General features: G+C 38.3%; 1 long non-coding RNA gene across 1 annotated transcript; it reads right to left on the bottom strand.

Moving 5' to 3' along the window:
* Positions 1-1,019: 1,019 nt before the first annotated feature.
* LOC121238409 lies at positions 1,020-3,142 on the bottom strand. Its single transcript, XR_005935119.1, has 3 exons — positions 2,878-3,142; positions 2,714-2,756; positions 1,020-1,085 (listed from the first exon to the last, which is right to left on the bottom strand). It is a non-coding gene; the product is annotated as an uncharacterized LOC121238409 (long non-coding RNA).
* Positions 3,143-10,612: the final 7,470 nt, after the last annotated feature.

Raw genomic sequence — 10,612 nt, 5'->3', positions numbered from 1 at the left:
TTTAACTAGTTTGTTTTTTAAAAAAGACAACAAGATTTATTATATAGCTTTTAAGTATTTTTTTTATTTTCATTTTCTAATGAATTTGATTATTTTAAATTTAGTTATTTTGTACACTTTATTTTATTTTATATTTTATATTTTATATTTAATATTTTAATACTCTAGGTTGACGCGATATGTTTGACTACGATTTTAGACTTTCTAAAACTGTAGTGCAGGTGACACATCTGTCCGTGACTCGTCGTAACATGGTAAAAAATTGTCACTTTCTAAGTTTGTGTTGATGAAATAAAGGAATTTGGAGGGAGAGATCAATTTGTTTGATATATGGGCGTTATCGAAGCATCTTTTCGAAACTTTTTCAACAATATACACATACCAATATTCCCATGTGCGCGTGTGCACTATGCAAGTCCATATTCTCATGTTCATACTGAAGAGTTTTACCCATTTCATCACATAAGTTTGTATATGTATTGATCTTTCTAATTTATTCACATGGCAGAAACATGTATGAATGGAATCAGTTCAGTTCTCTAACAAAGAGTTCAGTCAGGCATTTTTAAACTGTAGATAATGAAATATAAAATTATCAAAGTAATAGAGCTGACAAATGTGTTTTATAATCCTTACCTTCCTGGGATCATGTAGTCTCTTCTGAACTTCTAAGCATAAGAATGTCTGTGAAGCAATTCAACATTTACAAAGAAATACAATGCACTGATAAAATATATATCCTTAAGGCTATAAAATGTATCATATCATCCCCCACACATTAGAAATCTTACTTAAATGAGTCCGAAATAAATTCATTTCTTATTCAATAAAACTTTAATATACATATAAATTATTTTCTCCCTTTTCTCTCTCAAAACCATGGATTTGTTTATCTTCATTTGAAATAAAGCTAAACAAAAATGCAACTTGGGAAGAAATGAGTCAATATAATAGCTGGAAAAGCCAAAATAAACACCGTATAGCAATTTGATCTAACTGGGTGAAAGGAATGCACTTACTGCAGCAAGTTAGAAGACCACTTTCAAAACCCCTTTCAAGAGAGCTATGCTGCAGCTTCATCAAACCTGCAAGTAAGTTAAATCAATCCAAGTGGGCTTGAGAGTTGTAGCTCACGCAGAGCATTTTTTTTTTAAGGTAAAATAAGATTTTATTTGATCAAGTAAATAGGCCATTAGTAACAACTAAGCTATGCCAAGGAATACAAAACAGATCATGAACTCAAGCTTGAATCCAATTTTGTTTGCAAAGTTCCTGATCTTTTACATATTGCAGAACTTTAACCAGTCCCCAACACTGGCTCATTGAACAACTACACGAGGCATTGAGAAGAAATTTGAACAGCCCCTAAACAGGAACTCTTGGTGATAAATTAAAAAATATATATATATCACACCTTTATTACAGGTTTAGGGCATGTTTGAAGTCTCCAGGAAATTCGAGTTCTCTATTTTGTTTTTGATAGAACTTGGTATGTTTAGCATAGCCAATAGCTAGCTTCTTGTCATTTTATTCTTAACAAATGAGAATGCATCAAATATTCCCATTCCGCAAAGGAATGCTATGTTACTTTAGATGCACATAGCATTAACATGTAAATAGGAATTATATATTGAGTTTGATCATGTATTAAACAATTCATATAATGAAATATAAACTATTTTTTCCATTTTATTCTGAACCTTCTTAATCAAATTCTCTTTAGCTCATCTGTAGATAATAAGGGTGTCTGTGAATCCAACATCTATAAAGAAACACCATGCATACCGACAAGCACATTATTGATTCAACTTTCAATAGATTTTTGGATAGAGTGGACTAGGCCAAACAAAAAATTAAGCCTAAAAATTCACAAAAACCTTATTCTTAGGGGTTCAACATAATATCCCACACACTAAAAGTTAGTGGTCAGGTTTTGTCAAGATAATTCCTGATGTTACTAAAAATATGGTGCCAGATTCCAGCTTCATATAGCCAATGGTCCAGATCCCAGCATGCACATGTGGAATCTCATGTATGGGAGTTCCCACAAGTGCCACACAACAATTTATGCGGCAAAAAGTTAACTAATGAAACAGTTTCTTGACGAAACTATGAGACCGTTACAATAAACAAATCGGACATTTAGAAGAACTGGTCCATTCCTTCAAATATGTGATAAATGAAAATCAGTCTCTTTCACATAAAACTGAAAACAATGTGAAAGAGGTTTATTTCTTACCACACAATTCAATAAATCTATATTTTATTTTCTCTCTGTTTCTCTCATTCAATGACTGCATCTCTCATGTTTTAAGGCATAAAAGGGGAACAAAGAAAAGAAAAGGTCATTATCAGGCATAAAGTGCATATGTTAAATGTTTTAAAGGATTAGAGAAATGTTTCTTTGGAAATCTTCATGAAACCGTTCCACCTATAGCTTAAGTAGTTTGAACAAAGATGCTTTAATTCGCTAAGAATTTGAAAGAACAACAAATATTAGTGCAGCAATCAGGATTTGAGTATATGCTATAAAATTATAAAATTAAACAAACTTATTCAAGTTTTCTCTCTTTGATTTTCCTTTCAATTAAGGCAACCAAGCAAGGAACAACTTTGCTTTTCTTCAACGAAGTTTTCTCGGCAGCCAAACACTATATTTGGGATTTTCCAGTCAATTAAAAAATGAGAGATAGAGAAAGGAAGATAATTACACCTTTCCAGCCATGGGTTTGATATTGAATTCGTCATCACGGTTTCTGAAACCAAATAAAACAATGAAAAAAAAAACAATCATAATAAAACAAAACCCCCGAATAACAGTTGATACTAATGATATCAAATTCATAAATAATCCATAAAATGAAAAATAGAAAGTACCTTGATCGAATGCCTTTGATCGCCATCTATGTGTTTTAGTAGCTGCTTTCCTCAAATTATTTTCAACTTGGAAGGAACACACATAAAAGATAGTTACAATGTTTAGATTATAGAAAACTAAAGAAAATGTCGGGAAATAATTGATTCAGGCACCTTACGAAAGTTTCCCACCAAGTGATGAAAACAGAGAAGGAAACTCTTATATCTGTCTCGCTCAATTCTCTCTCGCTCGCTCGCTCAAATCTCTCCTCTAAATGGCTGCTATCTGTATATAAATTGGTGGAAATTTTATTTTTTTACCGTTGCGGCAGCGAAACAGTATTTTTCGTATTTATTTATTAAAATTCAAAGGGGATGGCATTCGTCAACAAGCAACGGCTCTTTTTTGGGGGGTTCATTTAAAATTCAACTCGGATGATCCAAGAACCGAATCTCTCTTCTAATGGGTATTTCATACTTGATGTGATAATTTTTAAATTTACAATGTGGGACTTTAATTCAGACTCGAACATAATTTTACTCATTAAAACTAAATCTCAAACTATATTTTTAAAAAGAAAATTTAAATACTTCCAACAAATATGTAATAATAATAAAGAATATTCAAAAGAATAATTCTATTTTCAAAGCTTTTACACCACACATCATTTACGTAACATAATTTGATTTATAAAATAAATTTTAAAATTTGAATCTTAAAAATTAAATTATACCATATAAATAGTTTGTGGTGTAAAAATCTAATTTATTGTTTCTAAACACACTACAAGTTTGATGTAAAAGTCATGCAAAATGAATATTGTTTAGTGAAAAATGATTAGAGTACCGAGGCATCTGGCCAACGTATCGGACCGATAGTGTTTTTTTTAAATATTAAAAAAAATGAAAAAGAAAAAAAGAGTAGTATCAATCAGATGCATCGATGCCAAAACACCTCCCTTATTTAGTTCATGTTATTAGTGTCATTTCACTAAACTAATGAATAGAAGTTTGACTTGTATTTTTATTTGTGACATATCAATTTGAAGAGCTTATGCATTACAAAGTACATCTTTGGTGTCTATGGCATTGCTCTCCTTTTTATTTGAGTAATGGTAGATATAAATATAGGATGTGTAATTCTCATACAATTATTTAAAAAATAAAATAAAATTGGAATCCATCTAAAAAAATGATTTTCTTAAATAGATTGCAAGAAACTTATAGCACCGTTAAATACAAATGCAAACTCTAAAGCTAGTTAATTATGCATCACTATTTAATATTCATTATATGCGATAGCCTATAGGATTATAGTAGCCGATAATTAGCATAATTTTTCATATATAATACGTTTGTTACGTATCGAATATAATATATCACAAGCTTAAAAAAAAAAAGAATAGAATATATCACAAGACAAGTGCATTCACATATGATCTTTACTTCGATTTTACTATTTTTTCTGTTTTAGGGTATTTAAATTAGTATATTTCCATCACAAAAATGATAAAATTATTATTATTATTATATAAAGATAGAAAAGCTCTTCTTAAAAAATTCTAGCTAAGGCTTGTGGGAAACGATTTCCTCCTTCCCTCTCTAAACCCTCTCCCTTCTCTCTAGACTTTCCCAAACTCCACAATCGGCTCGATGGGGTGGGAGTTTAGGCTCCTTCCCCCTCACTCCTTCCTTCCCCCTCTCTGTTTTCTTTTTGTGTAGTGTTTAGGTTTTATTTTTTGTTTTTTTTTTTTTTTTCAGGCCAAATAAAGGGAGAATCGTCGATCGTGACTTTTCGGCACCCAATAGCCAACACGCGCGGGAAGAAAAATTCGGAGCTCATCGGCATGTGGTCCTCACGCACCACCAAGGAGGTCTCTGTCGTTGCAACGTGTGGCTGCTCCCGAACAAGCAACTCTGGATCTCTCAAGATCGACTGTCGGTTTTCCCTACTGCCGCCTTTTTGTGCACTATTGTTCCCTTTTTACAATGTTTTCACATTGTAGTTTATTTATGCCCTGTCTTTATTTTCAAGAAAACAAAAAATCCAAAAACGTTGTGCCTTCGGACTTAGGTCCGAAAGGTGTTGTCCCCCCTCCGCTTAGGCGGTGATGATGGGGTTGGTTTCTCCATACTCTAATTAGTCGGGTATGGAGTTTTGTTACTTGGTTACTGCAAACTCTGTCGTGGACAGAGTTATGCTATCTCTTATATTTCGATTTTTAGAGATTTGTCGTCTAGACTAGACCATGTCAGTCACGAAAGTGTACTGGGAAACTACTAACATTTGTAATTGGCTTGTTGTTTAGGTCAACTTTGTATGTCCTCCTTTAATCAATGAAATGAGATCCGTTGTTATAAAAATAATAATAATAATAATAAAAAAAAAGCTCTTCTTCTTTGACCCACTTTTTATGTTTTCAATTTAATTCATCCATTTTTCTCTGTCTCATATATATATAAACACATGTTATTTGTCTTTAGCCCATCTTTCTTTATTTTCATCATTTTTATTTTTTTAAGGACTGTAGCCTTTTTTGACATGACCTACAAATTAATGTGATTTGAATCTATGTGATACGAATCTGACGTATAATAATAGGATTCGGGTTGAATATAATATTGTTTTGGATGTGTTTCGTACGTATTGTAAAGTCTCTTCGAATGGGTTGAGGGGTGGATCACTAGACTTGTAAACATGTAAATATAGAAAGGAGTTACAGGGGATGGTCAGGGGACTCTCCGATGCTTAAGTTAGTTTCCTTTTTAGGAAGTGTCTTCTTTGCCCTCAAACTCCTTGAGTTTGAATATACCTTTAGTTGGCTTTTATACTAGGTTTGGGGTTTCACAGGCTTTTATTTTTGAGGAGCTGTCCCATTGTGCCCCACGCTTTAAGCACGTGAATCAGTTAGGAGGCATGGTACCCTGAAGGAAATTATTAATGCAGCGTTGAGCTCTGACTTACATCTCAGTGCTTTCTCAGCCAGGGCCGACGAGTCCCATCTCTCTCTCTCTCTCTCTCTCTCTCTCTCTCTCTCTCTCTCTCTCTCTCTCCTTGTGGACTGAACCATGGTTGCTCTTTAGGCACACATCCCACAACTGCTACTTCATGACCATCATTTCGGGTCATGGTTGCCTCTCCCGCACACTTCCTAGCAGTCATTTTCTAGGGACTTGATGTGTTTGCGTCCCCTCAGCCTGTTCTAGTGGCGCCCACCTTCCTTTTCCCAGGAGATGGTGGCTATAGCTTCTCCTACACGCCTTTTGGTAGTCGCGTGCTAGTGATGATCTAAGTCGGCTGATAGGTTAGTGCACATCACCCCTGGCCACTTTTGTCTGTGTCTTTTTACTCTTGGGCTGGGTTGAATGGGCCTCTCACAAGCCATTATCTTTGCTTTGCCAGATCGATGGGGCTCCTATGGCCCATGGGGCTTTGGGCTCTTGGGCCGGGCCTTTTTACCCTCTCCATTACCCCGCTAATTCTCATTGAATCGGTTCAATGAGAATTTAATTTTCCCTCTTCTTTTCTCCTCCCCTTCCATCTTTTAAGCTTTTACCCCTTATAGCTCGACGACTCGACTCCAAAGACCCAGCTTGGTGCGTTGTTTGGCTTTCCCACATCGCTTCATATCGCGTGTTCCACTGGATCCAAACCCTTCCGTATCCCCCTTTTGACACATGGGCACGGAAGGCCAACCGTCACTTCTCCATTATATAAACAAGGTTTTGCCCTATTTTCTCCTTTTTACCAAAACATTTTCTCTCTATGTTCTAGGCTTTCATTCTCTTTACTCGACTCCCTTCATTGTCCATCACTTTTCTCAATCTTAATGGCTCCCAAGAAGGCTATTCAGCCCAAAATTCTCGAAGACTTGAACTTGCTTGAGGTTTGCACCGCAGAGCAATTCTTCATTGGGTACAACTGGTGCTCAGATGTCACCCCTGGGCTCTTGTTGTCACTGGCTTCCACCTTTCACGTCCCCGACAAGGTATTTTTAAGCCTCTTGGACTGCACAAAGGGGCTATCGACGACGAGGGTTACGCCTCGAATGTCGCCCTCTTCCCCAGTAAGCTCTCTTGTGGGCTGAGGCTACCATTCCCTCACCTTGTCCTAGATCGCCTCAGATTGGCCCTCGCTCAACTCCACGCAAAAGCTTGCAGGACCTTGATGTGCTGCTGCATCCTCTAGCGGCAAGCTTTGTTAGAATTTGACCTAGAGCATGCCAACCACACTGGTCGTGAGTTTCTTCTGACGCATAACCTAATAAAATGTGAGGGGAACATTTGCAGTTTTAGGGCAATGCACACCCTAGTCTCCTTGGAGCAGCATTATCGCAAGGTCAAATACTGGACCTCCAAATTTTTCTTTGTGTCTGGCTGAGGGTGGGAATTTTTGGTCTAACAGGTAAATCGCTGTGAGTTCCCCGTTCGGGCCATATGGGGGGTGGTTCTTGATGATAAGGCGATACAATTGAAGGCTTCTTCTGAGGAGTTACGTTGTATCACCCTTGTCAGAGAATGGGTGAAGAATCACCCATCCGACGTCCTCTTAGAGGCGCTTCTTAGGGAGGAAAACATAAGGGCATTTTTATCTCCCCTAAGACACATTGTTTTCGACGACCGCACTATACTTGTGTGGTCAGAAGCCACCTCGGCTCTGAAGCATTCCCCCAGACCTCCTGCAGGCAAGGGGAAGAAACCCCGCGTGGAGGTTACTAGGGCTGACAACAGCCCAGTGTCCCATCTTGATTCCCTTTGGGGCAATCCTCGGTGCCGATTGAAGTCTGTCGGCCACCCCCATTGATGGCTACTCCATTGTTGATCCCATTTAGTCGTCCATCGAAGCCGCTGAGGAAGCAAGGGGACGGGAACACTGCCATTCCTGAAGAACTGGTCATTCCTCCTTCTGTGGCCGTTGTAATCGTGGAGCCTATCACAGTTGAGGTCCCTGTAGTGCCAGCCACATCGACGAGCCCACGCAGGATGTCTCGGGGTGCCGAGATACTCTCGATGCATTTCTATAGGGTCATCCTGGAACCAGCCCCTCGTCAGTCAACTTTGATGGAGCCTCCTCCCAAGGTGAATGTGGAGATGATCCCCTCCTCCCCATCCACAGCCCACTCCACCGTCGGGGGTCAGATCTTTGAGGCCGCTACAGAAGATCGCGCAGGAAGCCCTAGCTCAGATGTGGAAAGGGTATCTTCCCCTGAGTCCCCTGTCGCCCAGCCATCAGAAGAAGACCCTGCTTCTGCTAACGCCGTTATCGAGCTTGTTGTGGCTCTTGTTGAGGAGCCTGTTGGGAGAGCTTCCGGAGGGGAGGAGATGGAGCCAGGGTTGGCCGCAGTTCCTGACCTTGCTGCCGAGAAGACGACTCCCCTCTCTCCCTCACCTGCCGCGAGATCGCCTGTTGCTGGAAGTGAGATGGCTGTGGAGTTAAGGATCGGGGGAGAGAGTCAGCGTGGACTGGGGGCAGAGTTCTGGCAAGGAGCTTCCTCATGTCATTAAAGGCAATCTTCTTTCCCAGCCTACTATCACCCCTGAAGAAAGGGTCATTTTCTTCTTTTTTTATCAATTACCTTGTACTAATCATTTTCTGTTTGTTTTTGTTGGTGACAAGGTGCATCCCAGCTAGCTGCCTTTATTGTGGACGATGAAGAGCAGTTGAGGGGGAGAACCAAGCCCTCCGCTCCTTGAATCAAGGCTTATCGACCCATTGGAAGGATATAAATGGTTATCACCGAAATGATAACTATCCAAGAATCTCGAGAGAGAGGTTATCAGTTTATCCTTAGCAAGTGAAGATGGTATATCTCACAACTTGAATTTCAAATAAGCGATCAAGCGGTTATCACATTAAACAGAAGACCCAAAGACACTATTTATACCACCTAGGTATGACAACGAGACTCATCTTCTACATACTAGAGAAATCTTCATTGATATACTGACTTAGGCATCAGAGACATTCGCCCAAACCCCCCAAGACCTGTCTTTCTTTGGTTGTAGATGATTGCGTGGGAGGTACTGCGAAACACGTCCATAACAATTAGAGCTGTTTGTGGGATACCTTTTTAAAATAACGTGGTTTCCATATACCTGCCACCACACTATCTCAAGCAACAAGGAATCAGGAAGCCACATCGGTTAACATGGAAGGCATAATAGCAGAGTTGGAGGACCAGTTGAAGAAAGTAACATCAGAGCTGGAGGCTTTACAACATGAAAATGAGGTTCTTAAAAAAGGGATGGAGCTTCAGGAAAGAATGCCGCACCGAGTCAGGTGGACAGAAGGAAGAGGAGTCACAGAGAGCGGGCAAACCTCCTCACGGTGAGGAAGAGGAAAAAAAAATGCATCACGATCTGCGAAGTCTCATGGACAAGTATGAAGAGATGGCGAGAAGAATAGGAGAGTCTTCCTCAATGGATCAGCTACTAACTAGCATGAACCTACCATACAAAGCAGAAATATGGCAGTTCCCCTCCCACAAAAGTTCAAGGTCCCAGTGATGAAGATGTATGATGGCACCAAAGATCATGTTGAGCATCTGGAGACTTTGAAGGCTCACATAACACTTCACGGGTTTTTTCGGTGAAATTGCATGCCGAGCCTTCCCGTTGACTCTGAAAGGGGTTACCTAGGGGTGGTTTGGAGCCCTGCAGCTAGGATCAGTGGATAGTTTTGAGGATTTGGGTCGGCAGTTCCTAACCCAATTTATGGCAAGTCAAAGAAGGAGGAGACCAACCATTTGTCTGTTAATCAAAATAATTATTTAAGAATATTTTTATATAATTTGATTTTATATAAATATTGTTATCTTATAATATTATTATAAAATATATTATAAAAAAATAAAAAATAGATAGGTAATTTATAAATTATTATTACTTATTTATAATTATATTTATAAATAAAACAAAATTATTACAAATACTATGCAATCATTTGTGGGACCCACATCTATCTCCTCTCAAACAACTTAAAATCATTTCATCTTACTTCCAATCCAAACACACAAAGTTTTCAAAAATTATCTCAACTCATAAATCTCACTACTATTCACAAACTATCTATCTCATCTATCTCATCTCACTATCCAAACGGGACCTAATGGTAGTAGTTGAAGAGTTCACAAGCATCTGATTGGAAAAAGAAGAAGATGAAGAAGAAGATAAAGAGCTTCTTCTCTACCTTTGGGTTCACCCAAACTGGTTCTAGCAACTTCATATATTGAGATAATGTACTAGATTATCCGATGAGTACGTTGAAGAATTTTGGCAAGTGCAAGATGTTAAAGTCCTGGTAGGGTACCAGCTTGATTGATTCTTTAGGTGCCATGGTGGAGTACTAGCCTAGTAGTCTTTCTTTGTCCTAGCGGGGTACTAGTTGGTAAGGTCTTTTTATTCCCTGACAAAGTAATTGCTCGGGAGGGCCTTTGTTGCCTTGGCCGGGGAACTAGCTCAATAGGGTCTTTTGTAGATTGGTTTGCTTATTTGATAATCTATAAGAAAAACATAAAATTAGTTTAATCGAGTTTTGAGTTTGAGTTCTTAATTAACAATAAGAATGTTTCAGTGATTGGCAGTACGAGGCTGAGAAAAGTTTTTATTATAAGGTGAAATTGATCGTTATCAAATTGAAGGATGTGTATGCTTGCTATGAGTAGTTAAACATGCCATGAGAATCTAATTGGGAAGTAAAAAAGACGATAATGAGGTGTTAGTTTCTCTCTTTGGATACATTCAAACTCTTTTCAGT

Source organism: Juglans microcarpa x Juglans regia, chromosome 7D (assembly GCF_004785595.1).
Source record: "Juglans microcarpa x Juglans regia isolate MS1-56 chromosome 7D, Jm3101_v1.0, whole genome shotgun sequence".
Classification (NCBI taxonomy): domain Eukaryota; kingdom Viridiplantae; phylum Streptophyta; class Magnoliopsida; order Fagales; family Juglandaceae; genus Juglans; species Juglans microcarpa x Juglans regia.
Note: the sequence above shows the minus strand (reverse complement) of the source record. Positions and strands in the feature narration are given on the sequence as shown.